The sequence below is a fragment of the Danio rerio genome, chromosome 9 (assembly GCF_052040795.2).
Source record: "Danio rerio strain M-AB ecotype USA chromosome 9, GRCz13ab, whole genome shotgun sequence".
Lineage (NCBI taxonomy): Eukaryota > Metazoa > Chordata > Actinopteri > Cypriniformes > Danionidae > Danio > Danio rerio.
The window spans coordinates 38904105-38929281 of NC_141029.1; the positions used below are offsets into that span (position 1 = coordinate 38904105).

The 25177-nt window shown below is 33.9% G+C and overlaps 2 long non-coding RNA genes across 3 annotated transcripts in view; one reads left to right on the top strand and one right to left on the bottom strand.

The window, feature by feature from the left end:
* The window catches only part of LOC141376175 (uncharacterized), a 171937-nt gene that overhangs the window by 97060 nt on the left and 49700 nt on the right, over positions 1-25177 (bottom strand). The gene's annotated exons all lie outside the window — the stretch shown is intronic.
* On the top strand, positions 18270-21365 carry LOC147842421 (uncharacterized). 2 transcript variants are annotated; one of them, XR_015499716.1, is made up of 6 exons: positions 18270-18520; positions 18840-18946; positions 19915-20041; positions 20218-20303; positions 20610-20652; positions 20750-21365. It is a non-coding gene; the product is annotated as an uncharacterized LOC147842421 (long non-coding RNA). The 2 variants fall into 2 exon arrangements; XR_015499717.1 differs by lacking the exon at positions 20218-20303.

Genomic DNA, 25177 nt, shown 5'->3' on the forward strand with positions numbered 1-25177 from the left:
GGAGTTGACCACGACAATGGGGTTCGAGTCTGGTAAAGCAGCCAAAAAAAAAAAGTAAACAAGTAAATAACAGGGTAAGAATGTGGTAAAATCTGAAGACATGGTAAAAATCAGAGGGCTTTTCTTTTTCTGGATTGCTTTTTAAAATATTGCGGTTAAGTTTAGGGAAGGGTGTGAGCAGGTCAATCTGTGCTTTTTAAAACACTATTTTTTGGGTTTTTGAAAGGGGGAGGGTGAGTGGAGCGGTCGGTTGGTCAATCAGTAAATCAGTCAGTCAACAGCGGCCTCTGGTGGATTTACCTGAGAACAGCAAAAAAAGTGGCTCCCAGGATTTATTTTGCTTTCTCCAAAATTTTATATATGGGTATGTAATCAGAATGAGCCTAAATTAGACTTTCCTGTGCATTAACGACTGGGGAAATCTATTCTATTATAAAGTCTATTTAAAGGCTATTCAAGTCCACCACCCTTATAAAATGTAGCATTGTAACCAACAGTAGGACTACATTCATTCATTTATTCATTTTCTTGATGGCTTAGTCCCTTTATTAATCCAGAGTCGCCACATCGGAATGAACCGCCAACTTATGCAGCACATTTTTACGCAGTGGATGCCCTTCCAGCCGCAACCCATCTCTGGGAAACATTCACACACACACGCACACACACTCATACACTACGAACAATGTGCCACTGCGTCGCCCAGTAGGCCTACATATAGGCCAAATATTATTATTGAAAAACAAAATCTGCTGTGCCCTGTTGTTGTTTTACGAGGCCGTCTAAAAGCGGGAGCGATTGCACTTTCTCCAGAAAGTTTGTTATCGCTTGCGTGAGTGTCTTGAAATAACGAACTTCTTGAGCTGATGATTATTAAAGTGTTTCCGACATCTGATCCTTTCAGAAATGGACAAATGCGAGAATGAAGCTCGAAAAAACAAAGGAGTAAATGATTCTTTCAGCAACCTGAACCATAAACAAACTGCCATGTTTATCCTCGCCATTTGGACTATTATGAACTCGGAATGACAGAATTACTTTCTACCAAGAGGCTACATGTGTTGAAGAAAATTAAAGATACCCAAATAAGCACTAAATGTATGCTATGTGTCCTTTTTCTGTAATTGGTAACATATCGGAGACTGTACGGGTCTGTGTGTGTTCATATATGTTGCATATCTTTTTTATTTTACATAATTGCAGACGTTACAGTAGGCTGTTTTGATCATTGATCTGCAGTTATAATTAAATCATGTTCATATAAAGGTTAGCAATTAACATTTATATACAAGTATTTGTGTTTATAAAGCATCTGTTTTGTGAGAAGTGCTTCTCATAAGATATGTGAACGACCTGTACAGCTTTACTTTGACATTTCCTTGAGCGAGAATGACTTAGAAGAAAACAGAAACTTTCTGTCTTACACCACACCCACTATTGGTACTCTTTTGCCAGTGGAAACGCAAGCCGGATAAAGGTGACCCATACTAATCCCTACCATACCATACTGTTCCACTCAGTGGACACCGGCTATAAGATGTGAAGTTTCACAATATATTTAACTAAAACTCAACATCTTAAGTTGAAACAAAGAATCTCTATGTTGAGTTGACTCACATGTTCAAGGCAGCTGGTGAACTTGAGTTTGTAAGTTTAACCAATCTCAAACATTTAACAGTGTACAGAATCATGAGTAAATAGTGATCTTTATTCCAAGCAAAAAAAAAAGTGATTTTTATCTTATCCTTAATCGTGTAGCCCTAACTGTGATAATAACACGTATTGCACACGCCAAATATAGGCTTCATCATTATTATTAATACGATCAGTACACTTTTTTTTTATCATTGTTAGAATTTTTACTGATATATTGCAAAATCACTCATCACCCATTCCTACAGAAGAGATGCTGTCTATGCTGACAGTTCTGCACTTTCCAGCACATACAGTAATACAGTAAAGACATACAGTATCGCTGGCGCCTACAACGCTACTCCGTGCCAGATCAGCCACCTCTCAAAGGCCTGGAAATCCCATAGTTCTTTCTTTACTGCTTCCTTTTATCTCTCGATCTTCAAGCCGTCCCTGTATATCCTTTTTCTCTAGGTGCGTCAATTCATCCCCGATTAATCCCATGTACTGTACAGTCTCCATTGACGTGATAAATGACATCTGAAAAGTGGAGGTTCTGACCCCGACTCTTTCTCTTCTTTGGGAGATGGATCGGAACAGGGCCCCCCGAGGTGGCAGCCTTTTTTATGTCTGGTTTCATGAAGGCGTATTCAATGATAACGGCCATCAAAATGACAGGAGCCTTTATGATAAGTGCGTCCCGCCCAACGTTGAATAGATGGACAGTGATAGCGATGCTCATTGTTAGCCTGCTGGCGGAGTAGTATATCCTATAGAGTGGGCGGAGCCTGAGAGACACCACGCTGAATAGGCGTGTAATGTGTCCATGCCCTTTGGTGCCCTTCCAGGTGTGGGAAACACAGGGCAGAAAGCACCTGCAGGGCCTCCGCGCAAAATCTCATTGTATCGCGTGCCAATATGGTGGATGATGCTGTGAGATTCGGAGTCCGGAAGAGTCTTGTTTCATTCATCACAATGTCCGAGAGATTCCGCCTAATAATGCATTGACAAAGACACAAGTGCACATCATTCAAACCCTGCCGGTACGGTGAGACAATGAACAGGCTCCTTAGATGCACGAGATAGCGTTTACACAAAGAGCCAAATGAGAATTAATCTCTGCCACATGTCCCGAACATTAAACTGCAGTTATCAATCATGATGTTGTTTTAGGGCGCGGAGTCGGCAGCGATGTTTGCTTTGCTTTGCCATTCTTCACATTCCACCAGGAATCCTAAACAGGGCCATTGGAAGTGTGTTCAGGACTACATGCGAGCATTCTTCAAGACAAGTTTTAACAAATAATACAGCTAAGGTTACGTAAGCATCATTAGGTATCATGTAATTAGCACCTAGGCCTGAGCTCCTTACACTTAAACGTGTAGTTCAAGTAAAAATAATCATCACTTTCTGAGCAGTAGGACTTTCTTATGGATGCCTGCTTCTATCACAGAATGGATGGAATCATTTTTTCCTCACAATTCAGATTTGCCACATATAACTTATTTATTTGTTAAATCAGTTTTACAATTCCAGGATTACATGCTGCAATTCTGAGATGAAATTTCACAACTTTGATGTATATTTGTTTTCTTAGAATTATGTGACAACCTCTGACTGATATAATAGTCACTTGGAATCTCACAAACCTAATATTAGAGCTGCACGATATTGGAAAAATTTGACATTGCGATATTTGTTTTCGTCTGCGATATATAGTTGAAGTCAGAATCATTAGCCCCCCTGAATTATCAGCCCTTCCGTTTATTTTTCCCCCCAATTTCTGTTTAAGGGAGAGAAGTTTTTTTTTCAACACATTTCTAATCATAATAGCTTTAATAACTCATTTCTAATAACTGATGATAATAATAATTCTGACTTCAATTGTATCTGATATAATATATTTAGATATAATTTCACCAGATGACTTAAATAACTCCTTTATTCCAAATACTTTAGATTGATTGGGATTTTATAGGGGAGTGAAATATAAATGTATTTTATGTAATCTTTTACATACATATATTAAACAAAATACAGTCATAAATAAATACAATGAAGCTAGTATTAAGGTGTAATGGACAGTGATTTATGGTTTGTGGTTTTCTGCGGTGAGCCTAACAATATTCTGCTACAGACATTGAATATAGTGTATAATAATCAAATGTATATTAATGAATAATCAAATGTAAATTAACAATGCATAATGTTCTTTATAGAAATTGTTTATTAAAATGATATTCTATTTAACTTCTTTATGCTTTTTTAAATGTAACACTTTTAAAATGCTTACTCAAAGGCCTAAAAAACACATGCACATGATTAACTTTCACTCTGTTATGCTTGAATTCTGCAGACTCCACAAAACGCCTGTGTTTTGACCTGCGGTTCTTGGTCATTGCGATATTGATGTTTAAACGATATATTGTGCAGCCCTACTCAATACCACACTGACTATTCTGACTAGTACTTGAAACTTATTTTCCGCAATTATGTTTTTGTGTGAATTGAGAGATATAAGCTAAAAAATATTACGCTCTTGGCATTCAGTCTCAGAAGAAAGATTTCATGTATTTCCTTTTTAGATTACACACACAAATATTAGAAATTTTACAATTAAACATACAACAGTGCAAACCACTCTAAAGCACACTGATTTTAATTTAAAGACAGTAAACAATAATTTTCTAACAATAGTTTTCTTTTTTTTTATTTCAGTTTTGTACGAATGAGTGTACAGTTCAGTAGAATTCTACTGAAAGGGGTGTTTTTTCGCAAAAACGGCAGTTATTTATTTATTTATTCATTATTTATTACTTAATTAATTTGTTTATTTATTCATTTATTTGTTTGTAGTTCATGTAGTATTTATTCATCTCATTTATCATAATCATACCATATCATCATAATCTACTAAATTATGATGTTCAAATATTGCATTTTAGTAACATTTTAAGCACTAATCTTTGCTGGATTATCTTATTGGGTTATCATAACCACACTTTTTGATGCAACAAAAATATTTCCTACAATTTTTTCAAAGCGCTTTCCGTACTACTTTACCATGAAGTGTTAATTTATAAATAAAAATATAAACTAAATGTGCATTTAACTATAAGTTAATACAGTTTTATAGCGAAAGTTATAAGTTAGAATTAGATTAAATTAAACAATTTTATATATAGAAATATATACATATAATTTATTTTCATCCATCATTTAAAAAACTAAATAGGAATCTGTTAATACTTGCTTGTATCTTGTATATAGGCAAGGTACGCAAGTTTATTTACATAGCACATTTCATGCACAAAGCTAATTCAAAATGCTTTACATAAACAAGAAAAAAGAAGCAAGAAAATTAAAAATAAAACAATGAAAAATTATTCAAATAGATGAAAATTTGTTTAAACAGGTTTTAAAAGAATGAAAAAGAAAAAGACATAATGGTGCAATCCGTCGGATGTAGCAAAGAGCTCATTTAGTAAAGGCACAGCTAAACAGATGTGTTTTTAGTCCTGATTGAAATGTACCGAATGTTGGAGCACATCTGATCATTTCTGGGAGCTGATTCTAGCAGAAGGCTGATTCACCCTGCTTTGACTGAACCCTTGAAATTTCTAATTTATTTGATCCTAATGATCTGTTAGATTTGTATGCAGTGAGCATATCTGTAATGTATTGAGGTCCTAGCCCATTTAGTGATTTAAAGACAAGTATAGGCACATTACAAACTGGCCAGCTCATCTTCTCAGCCAAAATTTGTCAATTTGGATAATTAAAAATTGAATTCGTCTTAAAGCCTTCTTCTATCAGTTATTTTCACAATTTATGATGGCATACTGTCAGAAATGGGACAAATGATCCCATATAAGGATAAATTCAGGATTTTGTCAGTGGTGGGTGGGTCTTTCGAACCTCTCAAAGCCCCGTTGCTACCTGGTCCTGGGGTAAATAACAACAGAATTGTCATTTTTAGGGAAGTTTTCTCTTTAAGAGTGAGTTCAGGGGGGTTTCACAGAACCTAACACAGTAAAGTTGGGATATACTGTACATACAGTGGCATTTTGATGAAGGGGATGAGGAATCTGATCCGTTGTACATCTGACAAAAAGTCTAAGCATAAGCTTTGGCTTTGTAAGCCCTGCACAAACCACAAAGCATTTGTTGTTCTAGGCCATCCGCCATGCTGTACCCTTTCTCCTTGTCACTTCTGCCCGAATTTAACCTCAAAGCACCAGAAAAGCACCCTGTAGTGGTTTTTTCCTGACCGGGACAGAAGCAATAATTGACTACGGAAGGGTAAAACAGACTCTTTCACATTTTCAGGGATGCAGTCATCCAAAACCTGCCCTGAGAATAAAAATAAAACCTTTTTAAACGGAAGAAAATGCTCACAATAAATAAATAATGCCAGTGACAAGTCTGCCTTAGGAAGAAATACAGTGTAAACAAATCTTTAAGGATTAAAATGATTAGATGAAGTAGTGTATCATTCACAGCGACATGGACTTCTCGGATTAAGGAAAATAAGTATGTCATTGCCATGACTAAGTGCTTTCCGAGAAGCACAGACTTCCGTTCAAAACATGCAGATTTGGTATATTTATAGCACTATGCTGAACTTCTTTTACATAACTCTTCCTGACCCATTTATCCGTGTACATAAAAAGATTGTCAAGTATGTTTTGCATGTTGGGGATTACTGCATATCCCAAATGTTTGCCCCTCATCTTTATCCCCCTTTTTAGACTCAATACTTTCAAGCATTGCAGGGTGGCTGGAATACATTAAAAAAGGTCAGCCTCTGTAATCGGTTAATTTGTTAGCTTGTAAGTCCAATTGAAAACGGATGTTATGTCAGGATATGGTGTTTTTCTGAACACTCTTTCAAGCAAATATGCCTGCAAATGATGGGGAGGGGATTTGCAAAACCATCTGTTGGACAAAAGCCCTTGACAAGCACACTAACATGGATATTATTTGAGCTACAGGTGGGAAGGCTACAATAGGTGATTGCTCCAAACAACAAATTATATAACACACAACATATTTAGGGACAGGGATACGGACATTACAGTAGCTAAAGTGAAGCCATAAAATCCATAAACTTTAAAAAATGCTTTTTGTTTCCAAACAATTCATTCATGTTGTCCCAACACAAATCGATTAAGTTAATGTAAGAAATTTAGGCAGATAGAACATATGCCAATTAAGTTGTCACAAAAACTCAAGAATTGTGCTGTTTCACCTGATTTTAAATAAGCAGTTTAAACCAACAGCAAAAATCCTTTTTTTTTTTAGTGTAGACAATAAGAAGAACGTGTGTGTTTCTTTAATCTCCTAGAAAATTATATTCCCTTACTAATCCTCAATTAATGACCCTCCTCCTCAATCAGAGATAATAAGCAAAAGACAAATCTTTAGAGAACAGATTGAGGCATGTCTGTTGACTAAAGTAGGTGGTATTTACAAAATGACTCATTTCATATTCCAAATAGGGTGTATAATAATGCACAATTAATTTATCTCATATAAAGTAATAATATACACAGAATTTGATTTGATACTATTTGGAATTTGATGTACACAAACCATAAGATAGGATCTTTCATAAGAAATAAAGTCTGGCATAAGTGCAAAAACAGCTGCTTCACATTACGCAACGCTCGAGTTAAAAACAAAACAGCAAAATGACTATTGAAAACCTGCTCTGCTGAAAACAAACTTCCATAATATCCTGCTCCAGTGTCTTAAATTGTTATTCATTCTGTTCCCTTCAGCTTAGTCCCATATTCATCAGGGGTTGCCACAGCGGATGAACCACCAGCTATTCTGGCATATGTTTTACACAGCCGCAACCCAGTACTCAGAATTAGATTTGAGGCGCTATTTAATTAGTTAGAAAAAAATAATAAATAAAAACTGCTCTAATCCAAATTATATGACAAAGACTTTTTTTTTTTAAAGATGCAAATCTCACAGGAAAAGAAAAAAAATTAAATCAGCATACAAATGTAATGGATTAATTCAGCTTGGTTTCCTGATGGTGCAGCTCTTGATGCCTAACAGGAGGGGAGGGAAAAAGGCTCTTATGAGATTAATTGTCCAAACATTAAGCTATTAAAATCTTATCTTCAAATGAATCATTTAGAGAAGTCCCGGAATGTATTCATGGTCAATAAAGGGGATTAAGTCCCAATTAGCAGTGTCTCTCTCTCTCTTTCTCTCTCTCTCCCCCCATAAGATAGGAATCAATCTGTTATGAAGGATCCTAAAGAACCCAAGACTCCTGCGGTTTTCCTGATTATCTGTGTCCTAATTGAAGCTGGCGAATATCCTGCTGCCTTTTAGGAAACTATACAACAAAACTTGGCATGTTATTTTATTTAAAAAAAAAAAAAACTTTCTATAAAAACAGGAGTCAGCTGCTTTCATTGTTTAACGTGTCGAAAATGTCTTTTCTTTTTTGAAAATGTCTGTTTTTTTTAGATTAAACAATGTTGATTTGCTTAGATCTGCTTCTTAAAAAGCATTGCATGCCACTGTGAGGCTTTAAAATAGCCATGTTTCCCCATTCAGAACTATTTAAATTGGTTAATCATTTACAGAATCAACTGGAAATTGACTCATATTTTAGATTATATTGCTGTGGATTTTTAGGGATCAGACTGGTTTAATATTTGCAGTCAAATTTCTCCAGAAAATATGATCAAATCAGAGGTATCTGCATATTTTGAAATCAGTGATTTAGAAGCTGAGCTGCCACTTTATGTTAGATGCATCAAAATGATGTCAAATTAATTTAGATTGGCACAGTCTTGAGCATTGATGGGATTATAAAATTGTCGTTTGCTAATTTTCTGTTATTAAGACATATTAATTCATTTGCAACCAAAAACAACTGCATCACAATAAATGGCTGGTTTCATCAATGAAGAAAGGTGTCTTTGGCTGTGCAAAGATGTAGTTATGGCTTTTACCAGCAGAGGCTAACTGGACCATGCAAACCAGTTTAGACTATAGATTACACTAACAAAGTAATTAGGTTTACTGTAGTTTAGTTTAGTCATTTTTAAAGCACATTTCAAAACAATAGAGATATGTTGGCGCTGACATAAGAATTTTTTTTTTTAAGTGCTCAATAATGCTCAATAAGGCTGCATTTATTCGATGAAATACAAGAAAAAAACTGAGGAACTTATTTTCAGATTAAAATAATATATAGTTAACATTAATAGTTTAGTTTTTTAGGCCATTTCAAAATGTTATGTTAATCTTACTCTCTAAAAAAAAAAAAAAAAAAAAAGGTACACAGTGGTACAAATAATGTTGTTCCTTGAGGAACAGGTTGCATCATACTGTATATGGTACAGAAAAGATCTTTTATGATACTGTTCTGTACCTTTTATGGTAAAACTGAAATGAAAGTACACAATTGTTCTCAAAAAGTGTTGAACAACTCCTTTTTTATTACAATATCTCTGAAAATAAACATTACTGGAAATGTTCATGTTTATTTATGAATAATTTCCATATTAAAACAAGAATCGTCATTTAACAGCAACCGCGTCGCCTCTATTTTGCAACATTTTAAATATATTCACTGCCACTTTTGAGCATTGAAGTGAGATTTAAAAAACAAAAAACACATAAATCTGCAAATCAATTAATATATAACATGAATTAATTTTATTTGAGACAATAAAATAAAGTTGACATTTTTCCATCACCGTCTGACATTTTGATGACAGTTTAAATATTATGTTGTGTTTCCATAGCTGTTCAAATGAGACAGCTATGGAAACATAATTGTCTGTAAATTGCTAATTGTCTGTAAATTGCCAAGAGTACAGCTGTAAACGTATAAACACTACAATTGTTTTAAATTTTCCAACCTAAATATGCAAATACATTGCTAACCCAGGATCAGTTAAAACAGTAAAAACCCTGCTTCTAAATGACTAGTGAATTCTTAACCAGAGATGAAAGCAAGGTTGAAAACAATAATATCCTATAATGCATTGGCTATATTCAAAGCAACAATTACACTAAATAATCAATATATCATTTACAATCATACCTGTTTTCTTAACCACTCTTTGTACAAAAAACAATCATGGTGAAGTGAGCACTCTGCTTCTGCATTGTTTGATTTTAAGGCATTAATCTTATTAACAGAATAACTCAAAAGGTCATGATGTGCACTTATTGAGTACTTATTGAGTAATTGCGTTATATCCTTTATTTCACATATATACCCAAATATGACCCCAAATGTTTGGCTCAATGCATGTGTTTGAGGAAGTAACAACAAATAACAACACTAATCAAAAGTCAAAAAAGTTTCAGCTTGATCAATGATTAACATTGTAAAATTCCTCCAGAAGACACCTTTTTAAACATTTTTCTGACTGTAACCCTGCACAGTGTAAAAGGCGCTACTGAAACATCCAAAAAACCTGGATGTTGTAGAGATTGATGCTCATATTTTAAACTCATGAACTGCAGGTGATTTACTGTCAAATTCTGAAGAGCCAGTGTCAAAAAAGTGTAATAATCAGGTGTTTTACCATAAGTCCATTGAAGGTGACATACTGTAAATTGTCAACTTCCAAAGAAGGACTGGTATAGTTATAAATTACAGCCAAAAGTATGTGGACACCTGGACAGCACACTTACATGTGCTTGTTGAACATGTAATTTTCTAAACCACAGGCGTTAATGGAGCAATTTGGGCAGAGGGTATTGTCAAACCCTTGCTTAAACTGCTGCCATAAGGTCAGAAGAACACAAATCTTTACAATGTCACTGTATAGTAACGCATTAAATTAAGGGGCTGGGGGTGGTGGGGGTGGTGGGGGGGTTCATTAAGGGGGTGTTTACATACTTTTGGTCATGTGCGGCACTTTAATGATCCTTTGTTTTTCAACTTGGAAATGACTTGAAATAGATCTTATGGGTGAACAAGGACTCTCTGGTGAGCAGGGCATGCAAATGACAATTGAGCTTACAGATCAAGGCTATGTTTAATCTGCTGCATTTTCATTTTAACATGACATTTTAAAACGAAAACCATCTTCGTCAATCCATACTTGCATATCAAAAAGTAGCTATAAAATTACAGCACAAATTATACACAATGTACAAATTATATAATTACAACTGTATTAAAGAAAACAGTTTATTACGAGTGCATTAAGGCAAAAGTCATAGGGCCAGACAGAATCTGTGAAAGTTTTTTGGTATTTTTGATGAAAATTTTGCAAAAGAATCTGAATATTTATGCGGATGATTTTGGGTGTATCATCACTAAATACTTAAGACTAAAAAACAATTAGATCCACTCGTTTGGTAAACGAAGCAAGTCTTTTATATAACATTTTCATAGTAGTCAATATTATTACTGAAATAAATTTTAAAATAAAATGAATAAATATACATTTAGACACATTTACACAAGTAAAAAAATTGACTCAATGATGGGCTAATAATCTGTTAAAATGTGTGCAGATTCCATGTGGGCCTAGTCATAGCTAATGATTTAATAATATCTAGAATTTCACACTAAAATAAAGTGACCAAAAATGTTTAATTTGGCCAAAAATCTTTTACATTTTAACAATATTCAGTAGAAAACAAGATAAAAAAAATCATAAAATATTTATTTATAATATTGATAAATCAAATGCAAATAAGGGAAGTTTTATAAATAAATTTCAAGAGGAGCACATGATATGATTGATCGCAGCTGGTCTCTTATCTGTAATCAGCAAAAAAGCAAAAAACAAAAAAACAATCAGATTAATCCAAGCTTACAAAAAATAGACCAATTTCGCCCTACTGCCTTATCTTCTATTTAGAAAAATCCCCCCTTTCATCCCATCTCCTCCTTTACCAGGGGGAGCTCTCGAGAACTACCTGATGTTGGACCCCCATATACACTAATTGACCAGACGGGAGCCCTGGGCTCAATTTTCTCAGAGCTTAGGGTTTTCGAACAGGACAGCATGCCAAACCTGCAAATAGCATCAAGCTTCACATCTGTGGTTCGGTTCATTTGGTTTTTACCAAGAGACAACAATGATACATTGAAGCATTTTTCTGCAGTTTTTGGGTCTTTTTCATACCACACGTATTGTTTTAGTCTGAATCAGTTAAAAAGAACCAAAATGCAGTCATGTGACAAAATCCACATCACTCATTGGCCAGATGTTATTGATCGTATTTTCTAAAGTGCTTTTCGATTGGTCAGAATTAACATGTGGGAAATGCCAATGCAAGTAATCAAGTTTCTCTCTCTCTCTCTCTCTCTCTCTCTCTCTCTCTCTCTCTCTCTCTCTGTGCTTAATATTGTTGGTACATTTTTTTTTAAAGATTTTTTGTCAACAAATATTTTTCCTCCACATTCCATAAAGCACAGTGCATCGGACTACGGCAGCTGGATTAGTCTAAAAGGTACTTTTTGTGGTTGGGTCTGTTCTAGTTCGGATCATGTTCTCACCACAAACAAACCGCTCCAGGGTTCGTTTGAAAGAGTACTGAGACCACCTCTTGAAGGAGGTGGATGGATGGATGGATGGATGGATGGGCAGATGGACATACGGAAGGACAAGATAGGATAGGATAAGATAGGATGGATGGATGGATGGATGGATGGATGGATGGATGAAAGAAACACTACATGGATTGAAGCATGGATGGAATAAATGAAAGAACTAATGATGGATGGATGTATGTATGTATGGATGGATGTATGGATGGATGGATGAAACAAATGAAAGAACTAATGATGGATGGATGGAACAGTGGATGGATGGATGGATGGATGGATGGATGGATGGATGGATGGATGGATGGATGGATGAATGGATGGATGGATGGATGGATGGATGGATGGATGGATGGGATGGGATGGACAGGTGAAACAAAGAATGGATGGGATATGGCCGGATGGATGGGACAGACGGACAGATGAAACAATGAATAGATGGATGGATATAGATAGATGGATGGATGGATGGATGTATAGATGGATAGATGATATATATTTGGATGGATGGGTGGAAAATGATCATAATTTGTCAAACATAATACATGAATACAATGGATGGATTTATTAAATTAAAAATGTCAGTTTGGCTTTTATTGGTTTGCTGCAGACCTTGTATAAATGGGTGATTTACAAACAACCAAATGGATTGCACTTGTGAAGCTATCATAAAAGAGCTAATTTTGAGATGCTTTTTAAAAATAGAAGCTTTTTTATTACTATCAATACCAATTATAATGATTTTTGTCATTGAAAATAATTTTTACTTCAACGCATTTAAAGACAGCACATTCTAAACAGGAAAGATGTCCTAAATAAAATCTATCCCCTACTGTTTGGTACAAGTTCCAAAAACGGAGCACTAGCCACTGCATCACAGGGGGAAAAGATGGGGCAAGCAAACACAAGCATGCTGGCTTGGACTTTGATTCCAATGATGTGAGCTATTTTTCGGTGGTAAATAGATAATGTTCACATTGTTTGGGAAATGCCCATCAGTCAAGCTTGAGAAACTGACTGAACCATTGCCATGAGGTAACCGTAGACGGGACAGTATCCTACACTGAATTAATAGTTCTTTTGTCAGGGGGATTTTTGGTACTATTGCTCAAGTCATTGTTAAGAACAATAAGTGTATAATATATTTGTGTGGACACATAAATGGGCACCCATCCAAATGTTTAGGAGCATTAAACTCAATGTGATAGTAAACACATTTACATTACTAAATAAATTTGGTCACACTCAAAGTATTCATTTGCTGCTTATTAATATTTAGTAAGATGGTAGTTGGGTTTAGGTTTTGGGTAGGGTTAGGGATGTAGAATAAAATCATACTTTGTAATTACAAATAAACCAGCCAATATATTATAAATGAGCAGGTTATAAGCCAGTAGTCAATAGTGGCAATAAGTACTTAATAGGGATGCACTACTGGAAAAATACGTAATATGTGATGTTGTAGAAAATTGCATTAATGATATTACAATATGACAATTCTGTAGACAAATTATATATATATATATATATATATATATATATATATATATATATATATATATATATATATATATATATATATATATATATATATATTTTTTTTTTTTTTTTTTTTTTTTTTTACCCATGTTTTTAAATCATTTAAATATTTCATGATATTAAAATAAATAGGTAAAAGAGATTTTTAGATTCAATTAATTCTAATTCAGACTAAGAAAAAGTGTTAAGGTGCAAAGATTTAGTCTTTAAACACTATGAATGAGTGAAAACCTCAGCAGATATCCTGACTCTGATTTGGCTGAATAACGGTAGTAAGGCCCCATCTGATTGGTCAAATTGAGATGAACATTCATTAATTCGTTTTCTTTTTAGCTTAGTCCCTTTATTAATCCGGGGTTGCCACAGCAGAATGAACCGCCAACTTATCCAGCACGTTTTTATGCAGCGGATGCCCTTCCAGCCGCAACCCGTCTCAGGGAAATTAAGATAAACAACCAATGCATAAAATCAATTTAATTTACTGGTCACATTTTACAACAGTTTCATTAGTTAACATTATAATGCATTTACTAACATGAACTTATTATGAACATTACCTGTACAGCATTTATTAATCACAGTTTAACATTTACTAATGCATAATAACATCCCAATGCATGCTTGTTAACATTATTTAAGTTACAGTACAGTAACATGTGAGTTACAGTAACATGAACTAACAATGAACAACTGTATTTTCATTAAATAACGTTAACTCACATGAATAAATAATAAATGTGTTGTTCATTGCTTGTTCATGTTAGTAAATGAATTAACTAACATTTACTAATACAACTTTATTGTACAGTTTTAACCATTTGTCACACGTCCATGATATGTTTTTTGCATACAGCTACCTCAATAACAAGACTTTAGCAAAATATTGAACTAAAAATAAACTTGAGTTTTACAAAAAATATATATTTCAAAATTGTTTTAAAAATGTTACTTAACCAGAAAATCAATATATTTGATTCCTGAAGGATCCTGTTCTATGAATACCGGTTCTATGGCTGTAAAAATTTAGCTTTGCCGTCACAAAAGTAAACTACTTTAAAACAGAACACAATTATCTTAAAATGAAATATTATTTCATAATATACAGTTGTAATTTACAATGTAATTTTTTTAATCAAATATAAGCAGGCTTCCTGAGATTAAGATATTCTTAATAATGTTAACATTATAACTGATAATTATAACTTATAATACAACTGATATTCCTAATAATATGTTAACATTATGTGACCATGGTCTTATTGTATGTCAAACTGGTATATTCTGGTAATAATAATGTATTGCATAAGTCAAAATTACACTTTTTTTTTTTTAGCAAAAATCATTTTAATACTAAGCAAAGATCATGTATTGTGAGCAATTTTTTTACATTTCCAACTGCACATATATAAAAATTAATTTTTGAATTAGTAATGTGCATTGCTGAGAACTTAATTTAGAAATTTTGACCATAGTAAACTTGATTTTCTTAGTATTTCGATTTTTCAAACCCTCAGATTCTAGATTTTCAAATAGTAGCATATCACCAAATATTCATGTGCAAATCTCAATCAATTTCCAAAAAAATTACTCTTACTACTGGTCCAGCGTCACACATCTTATTAATAATGATAATAATAGTAATAATAATAATAATAATAATGATGATGATAATAATAATAATAAATTATTTTATCAATAAATGTATTAATTAAATTGAAAAAAAGGGATAAATCATACCAATAAAATGCTTCTGCTTGGTCATACAGTCATAATTTTACAGGCCCAGCTGCTATTTTTTTTCCTCTGCCCTGCAGCCAAGCAAAATGAAACTCTTAAAATATAATCATTATCCGCTTCAAAGTGGAAGAGATGAACTTAGAAATTTCCAAAGCGCCTATAACGCCCCTGTGTTCTCTACATCCCAAACACACGATGACAGAGCATCTAGCGTTACCAGAATTGTGACACTTTTCTGTTTGGAGACATGCGCAAACATGCATGAAAGTCATGAACACATGCTCACTCTTACATGTGCGCACACGTTCACCCGAATGCTTTGCTTTGACGTGCTCCAGATTTGCCAGCATTGAATTACATCACTGAGATGTGGAGGGTGACCTTTCAGCGGACTTTACTGCTCAACTGCACTGCTTTCATCAAAGTTATATGAGGATAGGCAGGAAACAGGATACGGATTAAAATGTGGGCACCGAACATTATGGTCAATAGCAAATTCAGCACACTGAGTTTTTGCCATTAATAAACCATCCGTGTTAAATTGCTTGTTTTTTACATTTATTTGAGGCTTGAGTTGATTAACTACGCTTCTAAGATGAACTGATTAAGTAACTCTTCACCATAAAATGTCAATTATGTCATCATATATTTACAAATCCTTATTTTAGGCCTTGTTTTTTTTACCTAGTATAAAAATGCATTAGAATCTAACAGATCTTAATCTTTCCTCCAATTACTTTTTCTGCTCACTTGTATTGACAATTTTAATAGTTTAAGTGACAATAAATGATATATTGACTAAATTGGTTTTGCAAATAAAAAAAACTTGGTAAAAAAAACTGCCAGTACTTTTTTTGTTATTTTACATACGTGTATACTGCACACAGTGACGACAATAGGTATTGAACATGTCACCATTTTTTCAGAAAACAAATTTCTAAAGGTGCCGTATTTTCACCAGATGTTAGTAACATTCATTCATTTTCTTGTCGGCTTAGTCCCTTTATTAATCCGGGGTTGCCACAGCGGAATGAACCGCCAACTTATCCAGCAAGTTTTTACGCAGCAGATGCCCTTCCAGCCGCAACCCATCTCTGGGAAACATCCACACACACATTCACACACACACACTCATACACTACGGACAATTCAGCCTACCCAATTCACCTGTGCCGCATGTGTTTGGACTGTGGGGGAAACCGGAGCACCCAGAGGAAACCCACGCGAAGGCAGGGAGAACATGCAAACTCAGGCCAACTGAGCCGAGGCTCGAACCAGCGACTCAGCGACCTTCTTGCTGTGAGGCGACAGCACTACCTACTGCGCCACTGCCTCGCCCATGTTAGTATCAACCAAAGAAATCCATATATGCAAAAGAAACAATATCAATTAGTTTACAGATTAAGTTATGAGTCACAAAATGAAATGACACAGGAAAAAAGTACACATGAAATACACATGAACACATGAAGAAAGGCAGGTGTAGAAAGGCAGTGAAAGCCCAGGCAGCAGCTAAAATCTCTCAGTAGTTATTCAGCAACCCTCTGCCCTTCATCATTGTAAGGTAATATCAGTTGCTACAGTCCAACAGCTACATTACCAGGATGATGAAGAATAAACCAGAGTGGATATTTTAGCAAGATGATTATCTAAACACAGACCAAAAACTTTCAGAGAAAGAAAATCAAGCTATAGAATGGCCCAGCCAATCACCTGACTTGAATCCAAAAAAATACAAAATAAAGATTAGACTGATAGACGAGAGCCACAGAACCATCAAGATTTTTACACTCTGTTGAAGTCTGTGAAAAACTCACACCTGAGCAATTCATGTGACTTCATTCTCCATATGAAAGGCGTCTTTAAACTACCATCACCAAGAAAACCTTTTATATAAAGTATTAAATACATTTTAGCTGTTCAGTACTTTCTCCTTGTGTCATTTCATTGTTATTACACATCATTTTTTCAGATATTGTTATGTTTTTTCATATTTTTATGATTACATAGTTTGGGTTTTTACCTAAATCTGGTTTAATTCCATGTCAACAGCTCCTTTAGAATAATTTTCCCAGGAAAAAAACTTTTGCCCTCACTGTACATTCATGGATATACAGTAGACTACACTGTATGTATATACACATACAGTGTAGTCTACTTTTGACCACTTTTCTGATTTTTTCTCCGTGTTTATGGTCAGGTGTATGTACAACCTTTTTCTAATGTAATGTTGAGAAATAAAAATTAGGCATGTAGGCAGAGATGTCCTTTTGAGGGTCTTGGAAATCATTGCACAACTTTAGAAAATGACAAACACATCGATCAGATGAACATTTCACAAATCTAAGGAAACATTTATATTTTGGTAAAGCTTTGCACTGAGAAAGCTTCAAATATTGTAAAGTCTTAACAAAATTTATTACAAAGCAATTAATGATGACAGTTTGGTATACCAACTTTCATTATTACCTAGTGGATTATTACCTGTCTATTATTAAGATAAAGGCAGTTTTTAGCACTTAAAAGTGCGTATTCTGTATGATCTTATCCTGCATACCTAATGACCAATAGTAAACCTAATAGTAAACTTACTAACTACGATACCATTAACTATTAACAGAAAATTAGTTTGAGATAAAAGGGTTATGGTTTGTTAATAGCAAGAATTGCACCTTAAAATAAAGTGAGACTCAGTTATTGTATTTCATGCATGCTCTATGAATGATATTAAAGGAAAATGGTTCCTGTTAGCTGAATCTGAGGACACAATGCAGTGATAAACGAATGTTTATGTATGTAAAATAATACATACACAGCAAATTCATCAGAGTTAAATTCTCGGTGTTGAAGCATTTCAGAGTAAAGTGTTGACGTTAAAGAGTTAGATTTTGATAAATGAATATAATAAGAGTTAGAATTTATTTTATTCAGTGCGAAATCAAGGAGTTATCTTTTCAACACTTGGTGGTGTTATTTCCAACATCCGGGAATTCATGCAGCCCCAGTCACTGAAGAATTTTCCAGACGCCATTTTCCATCTGAGGTTTAGAACAGCAACTGGTGAGTCAAACTACCTAAATGTTGGTATTTTACTGACTTTCTTTTAGGAAATACAGTTGTAAACATTTTGTTAAGTTAATAACTTTAGAATGGAGTCACAATTTTAAACTTCTGCGGTTCATTCATAGTCGTTTGTGTATCTAGCTTAACTGCATTACTATTGACTTCTTTTCAATAATGTTTTTATATATGCTCACGCATACATAGTGCATAAAACATCAAATGTACATGTTCAACACATTTCTGTCACGCTTAATGCCATTTTGTGCGTTGTTACCCATCTGTAAAATAAAATCGACACTTCTCCTTTAATTCGAAGCAAACTAGCGAGGGAATCCCCGGAGCAGCCTAGCCTACTCTGCCCGGATGCTAACGGCAACACAGGACGGTTTCCATGAGCTCTGGAGAGTTTCTAAAACATATCTGGTGAGTAAATCAACATATGCTTACTTGAAAAAGGCTTCCTGACTAAAACATATGATTGTTTGTTATTCGTGTATGTTAATTTGGTTATTTTAAACACCGCGGCCCTTTTAAACTGGTTCATTCGTGGCCGTCCATATAACTTGCCATTAACGTTAGTCCATAGACTCGTGTGATAACGTACGCTTGAATTATATTAAGTGTTGACAACCATTATAGTCGGAATGTTAACATTAATGTCTTTAAATGACCGCGTTTGCACTTTCTCAGACATTTAACGTTACAGAAGTCTCCCGGAAGTTGCGGGACTAACGTTAACGTTATCCCGCAAATGCACAGAGACTCCCAGATGCCCAAGTAGATGCCCGCAAATGAATGATAATCTCCCGGAAATTGCGCGTCTCCCGCCCGGTCATTAAACACTTTTCACACCCCTCTCCACCGCATCCCTTCCAGCTCTTCAGGTACATCGCGCGCAAGTCACCCCCACCGCTCTTTAGGTACGTTGTGCGCAACTCATCCCTTTGCTCTTCTTCAGGTACCCGCTACCTCCCGCAAATCAACTCTGTATCCCCCGAAAATGACTTTTCCCAACTCGGGATGTCTGACGTTAGTAAGTTAGGCTATTTCTGTAGTCAGGAACATCTTAGTCAAGCTTTTTCTCCCGCATGATATAGTGCTTAAAACTATAGGCTAAACTTAGCATGTACTGTACACAACATTTCCTTTTTATTAAAGACAATTTAGTGCGTTGTAAACAGCCACCTGTCTGTAAAATTAATCAACTGATTCATATTTGAGCAGCCTAATGATGATACAGGTTTGATTTGTAGATTTATTATCAATAATCAACATCTGAATCAAAAGATATGTGAAAAAGTGTGAGGCATACTTTGTGATGTTCATCTCTCCTTTTTATCTGAAGGTTATGCATATGTGTTAGATACTAATGTGTTGCTTTTTTTTAACAGCCACAGTTCTCTATACAATAACACAAGACCCTGTGACGGTGGCTGATTAGAGACGGATGGTGTATTTCCAGAGTTGGTGGAATGATCAAGCACACCTTCTTGGTCATATGTGGTGATAATAATGAAGGTATGTTTGATAAAGTTCTGTATTTGTTTCACAATAAGCTGAGAGGGTATTAGAGCATTAGAGAATAACAAATGACATGAAGGTGATAAGTTTTGTATTGTGGGTGAACTGTTACTTAAATAATGTTTTGCTCTTTGCTTTGCACTTTTCCTCTTCTGCTTATCCTAATATTTTAGATTATATTTGGACCTGAAACATCTGCTAGACTCCAGGAAAGGTGGCATCAATACTGGATCTGAAAGGGCCTAACAAGTTGAATCTGGTAAAGAAACACGCGCACACACACACACACACACACACACACACACACGCTTACAGAAAACTGTAAGTTTATGAATATTTTTTACACTGTGGCCAATATTTTGGGGAAGTCAGCATCACTAAATGATATAAAAGATTTTAAGCTCCTCTAAATTTTGCTCCAAGTGTTGTGTTAAATTCAGGATTCTGGAAAGACAGCTGCCTGTTTTTCCAGTTCTAGTCATAGTGGTTAACCTAATTGTTTTTGGAGATCCAACAGTGATGTATGTGTTTTTTCTACTTTTCCATATCCTGTCACCTCAACCAGCTGGGAGAGTCAAGTTGTGGATCATCATGAAGATTTTCAAAAGGTGAGTTTAGATTTCTTGAATGTTTTATTTACTTTAAATGTTCTTTTAAATATATCATAGAATTTGATTGCAATTTGTTTTCAAACATTTTTCTTAGTCATGCTGGAGTCTTGAAGAGTTCTTAGATGAGCATCACCCTATATCCGTGCATCAGGAACCACCAGACGAGCGATCAGCAGCTGCTACATCGTCATGGATAAAAAGGTCATCCTGTGGATGGGAAGCACTTCATTCACAGGACATGCTTGATGAGATTTCCTAGCTCCAGTTTGTTTTCACACAAGTTTACAGCATTTATACCTTCATTTAAACTGCTGTGTTTCATATGGAGGACCAAGGAAACACCAGAAGTGAAAGATTTGCACGCCAAGTTGTTTAAAATGTAATTTCAGAAGAAAACTATGCGTTCAGAAGAAAACTATGAGTGACGCTATATTGAACTTTCAAATTGCTCTGATGAAACATCAAGTTTGGACCAAAGGACTGAAACAGCCTTTTTGAGCACTGGTCATACATATTTTGTTGATACTGTCTGTACTAATAAAACATTTAAAGCATATTTGACATTGTTGCATTTTAAAAACTGAATGAATTGTTGAAGTGGTGAATGTTTTCAAATAAAATGTTTTTTCTTTTATAATTTACAGTCTATTTGACCTTTTTACCATATTTACACTCAAGAGAGTTGAATAAAATAACAATATATTACACCAGACGGTGTTAAATACAGTTACATTTTTTAACTCTGTCCAGAGTTAAAATTAACCCTTACTTCGGTGTCAATGTGCCAACCCTTTTGAAAGTGTTGATTTAACTCTGTTTTGAGTGGACCCCATGAGACACTTTCAAAGTGTTGAAATTAACACCCATAGAGTTGTTTTGGGTCCCCATATTTTGCTGTGTACATATTAAAATATTCAGATTTTATTTTGTACCAAACTTACAAACATTATCGTAACCTTATAGATAAAACTACCAACTAATATATATTTTTATGATAATTTAGTGAAAAACACCAGCCTGAAAATATTAAATATAAATACAAATACACAACTGCAACGGCTTAAAACAATCACTTTCTATATTCAGTTCTCAGTACTTAAACATTTAATGCATGACTACATTATTATTATTATTATTATTATTATTATTGGTCCCACTTTATATTAAGTGTCTTTAACTACTATGTACTTGCATCAAAAAATAAATACAATGTACTTACTGTGTTCATAATGTATTTGAGAACACGTGCTCTTGAGTTGGGATAGAGGTTGGGTTATGAACAGGTTTGGTGGTATGGGTAGGTTTAAGGGTGGGTTAAAGTGTAAGGGATGGTCAACTGTGTATTTAAAAATGTAATTACAGAAGTTATATACAGATGTAATTGCATACAGGTATTTAATCAAGCATAAGTACACAGTAAATACATGTATTTAAACAATAAGCACATTGTAACAAACTATTAATTCCTGTGTAAGTACATATTAGTAAAGGTCAAATAAACTGTATCTCCAAGTCCTGCAACAATACAATGGTCCTGTTACTAGTGCTACAGTAAATCTGTGGTAAATCCATGTGGCTTCTACATGGATTGCTCATGGCAGTGTTTCTCCTGTTTTATAGCATCAATTATCAGTCCCACTTTTTTATTAAGTGGCTTTAATTACTATGTATTTCATTTAAATGAATCATTTGGTACAATGTTTTTATTTTTTAATTCTACTCATGTTTTTAAAAACATCTGCATGTAATTACACCGTTGACCCATCCCTTACACCTTATCTACCCTTAAACCTACCCATACCACCAAACCTTTCCCAAACCTCACCCATATCCCAACTCAATACAATATAAACACTATAAGTATGTTGTTCTTATTTTTTTTTTTTATGTGAGTACCTATAGTTAAGATCACTTAATATAAAGTGGGACTCAATTACCCATGTTCTTTTATTTGCTCAGCCCTGTGGTTTTTGAATACCTCTGGAAGTAGTTGAAACTTTAAAACATTTGATATCCACCCTGCATATTTAACCTTAGCAATTATGTAATTATGTGAGTGAAGTATCAAATGAATCATACAGTAACGGTTTTTAACTCCAATGCATTTAATTCATGCTTTAATTAATATTTATGTATTTAGAGTGTGTTTAATGTACTGTACATTTATTATAGCGGCTTTGACTGTAAATGTAGTTCCTGTGATAATTATGCCAGGTCTCATTCTGTGGTGTAATCTATGTTGGCATTGGTGTTAGTTTCTCTTTTTCTTTAATTGGTTGTACAGCATGTTGGTTTAAATCGGTGCTTTATTAGTATAATTTTTGTTAGGGCTGCACAATGTTGGAAAAGATTGCAATGTTTAGTTTTTCTGCAATATATATATTGTGATATGGATATTTCACCTGCTTATTTGAATAGCTCTGTTCGGAAAGATTTCAGTCATTTACGACAGAGCAAAGATAAAAGTGAAATACACTGTGGTGTATGGTTTTCTGAATAGTTAAACCCATGGCAAAGTGTTTCTCCTGTTTTATAGCATCAAATATCAGTCCCACTTTGTATTTAGTAGCTTTAATTATTATGTATTACATTTGAATGAATCATTTTGTACAATGTTTTTATTATATTTTTAAATTTTACTCATGTTGTTGTTGTTTTTTATATCTACAATTACTCTGTTGACCCATCCCTTACATCTTAATCTACCCTTAAACAAAGCCATAACACCAAACAACAATAATTGTTTTATTAGTAGAGATATTCACTGACAGATTGTTTTAATGCATTTAGAGGGACAACCAAGCACAAAAGAAACCTGTTGCCATCACTGCTGTCAAGGACAAAGAGGAAACACTGCCTGTTGAGATACTAGAGGTTCTTAAAGATGAGGTGGTTTGAGCTGCCTTTCACATGAACTACTCCAACACAGAGACTTTTTAATCTCCTTAAATTTGTGAAAAGGGTAATGTTGACAAATTGATTGATTGGTAACATTTGGGCTGCTTACTTGACTGAAATAAATGTATTATTTTAATAAATGTGTCTAAAAAAAAAACTATTTTTTTATGTAATTTCTTGTTTGCACATGTTTTTTGCTTTATGGTAAAATCTATTTGTTCAGGTAATAGAACAAATAAGCTCAAAACAACAGTATAGCTACTCAAATGGTTTGAGGAAACTGATTGCAGCAAACTATTTAAGTTGACTAACTTTTTTCATTTGAGTTCAGTTAACTTAAACCATTTGCCGCAATCTGTTTCCTTAAACCTTTTGGGTAGCAGTGCAGTTGGGTGACTTGAATCGATTAACTTAACTGAACTCAAACGTTATTTATCAAATCTGTATAAGTTACTATTACTCTAAATGCTTATTGAAATGAGCTCAAATTGTAAAAGTATGTAAAATATATTGTATAAGTGCATATGATTCGATATATATATATATATATATATATATATATATATATATATATATATATATATATATATATATATATATATATATATATATATATAGACAGTTAAAGTCAGATTTATTAGCCCCCCTTGGATTTTTTTTTCTTTTTTAAATATTTCCTAAATTATGTTTAACAGAGCAAGGACATTTTCACATTATGTCTGATAATATTTTTTTCTTCTGGAGAAAGTCTTATTTGTTTTATTTCGGCTAGAATAAAAGCAGTTTTTTTTTTTTTAAAATTGTATATTTTAGGGAAAAATTATTAGCCTCTTTAAGCTATTTTTTTACATAGTCTAAAGAACAAACCATCATTATACAATAACTTGCCTAATTACCCTAACCTGCCTAGTTAACCTAATTAACCTAGTAAAGCCTTTAAATGTCACTTTAAACTGTATAGAAGTATCTTGAAAAATATCTAGTCAAATATTATTTACTGTCATCATGGCAAAGAGAAAATAAATCAGTTATAAGAAATGAGTTATTAAAACTATTATGATTAGAAATGAAAAAATCTTCTCTCCATTAAACATAAATTGGGGAAACAAATAAACAAGGTGGCTAATAATTCAGGGTGGCTAATAATTCTGAGTTCAACTGTATATATTTATATATAAGTTTACAGTACTCAAACCATTTGGTTTCAAAAGTTAAACGGTTTGCCGCAATCGGTTAGAGTTACCTTCTCGGGCTTTACAGTTTATAATTGTTGTTGTTAGAGCTGCACGCTGTTGGAAAACAATGCAATGTTTATTTTTTATGCGATATATATTGTGATATGAAGATTTCACCAGTTTTAATTTCCATTTGGAAATATTAGATTCATTTAGATAGATTGGGAAGTTCAAAAAAACAAACAAAAAAACATTTTAGTTGATTATTTTTTTGCTTGAATTTAATTGTATTATCTTTCATTTTCTAAATATGTTTGGTAACTAAAATATTATTTTATTAAATATATCTGTTTAATAAATCTGTTTTGTTTAAACGCATTAAAATTCATTGCCTATATTTACTGAGAAAGGGATTCAAACAGTCATTTTCAAAATGGGGAGGTCACTCA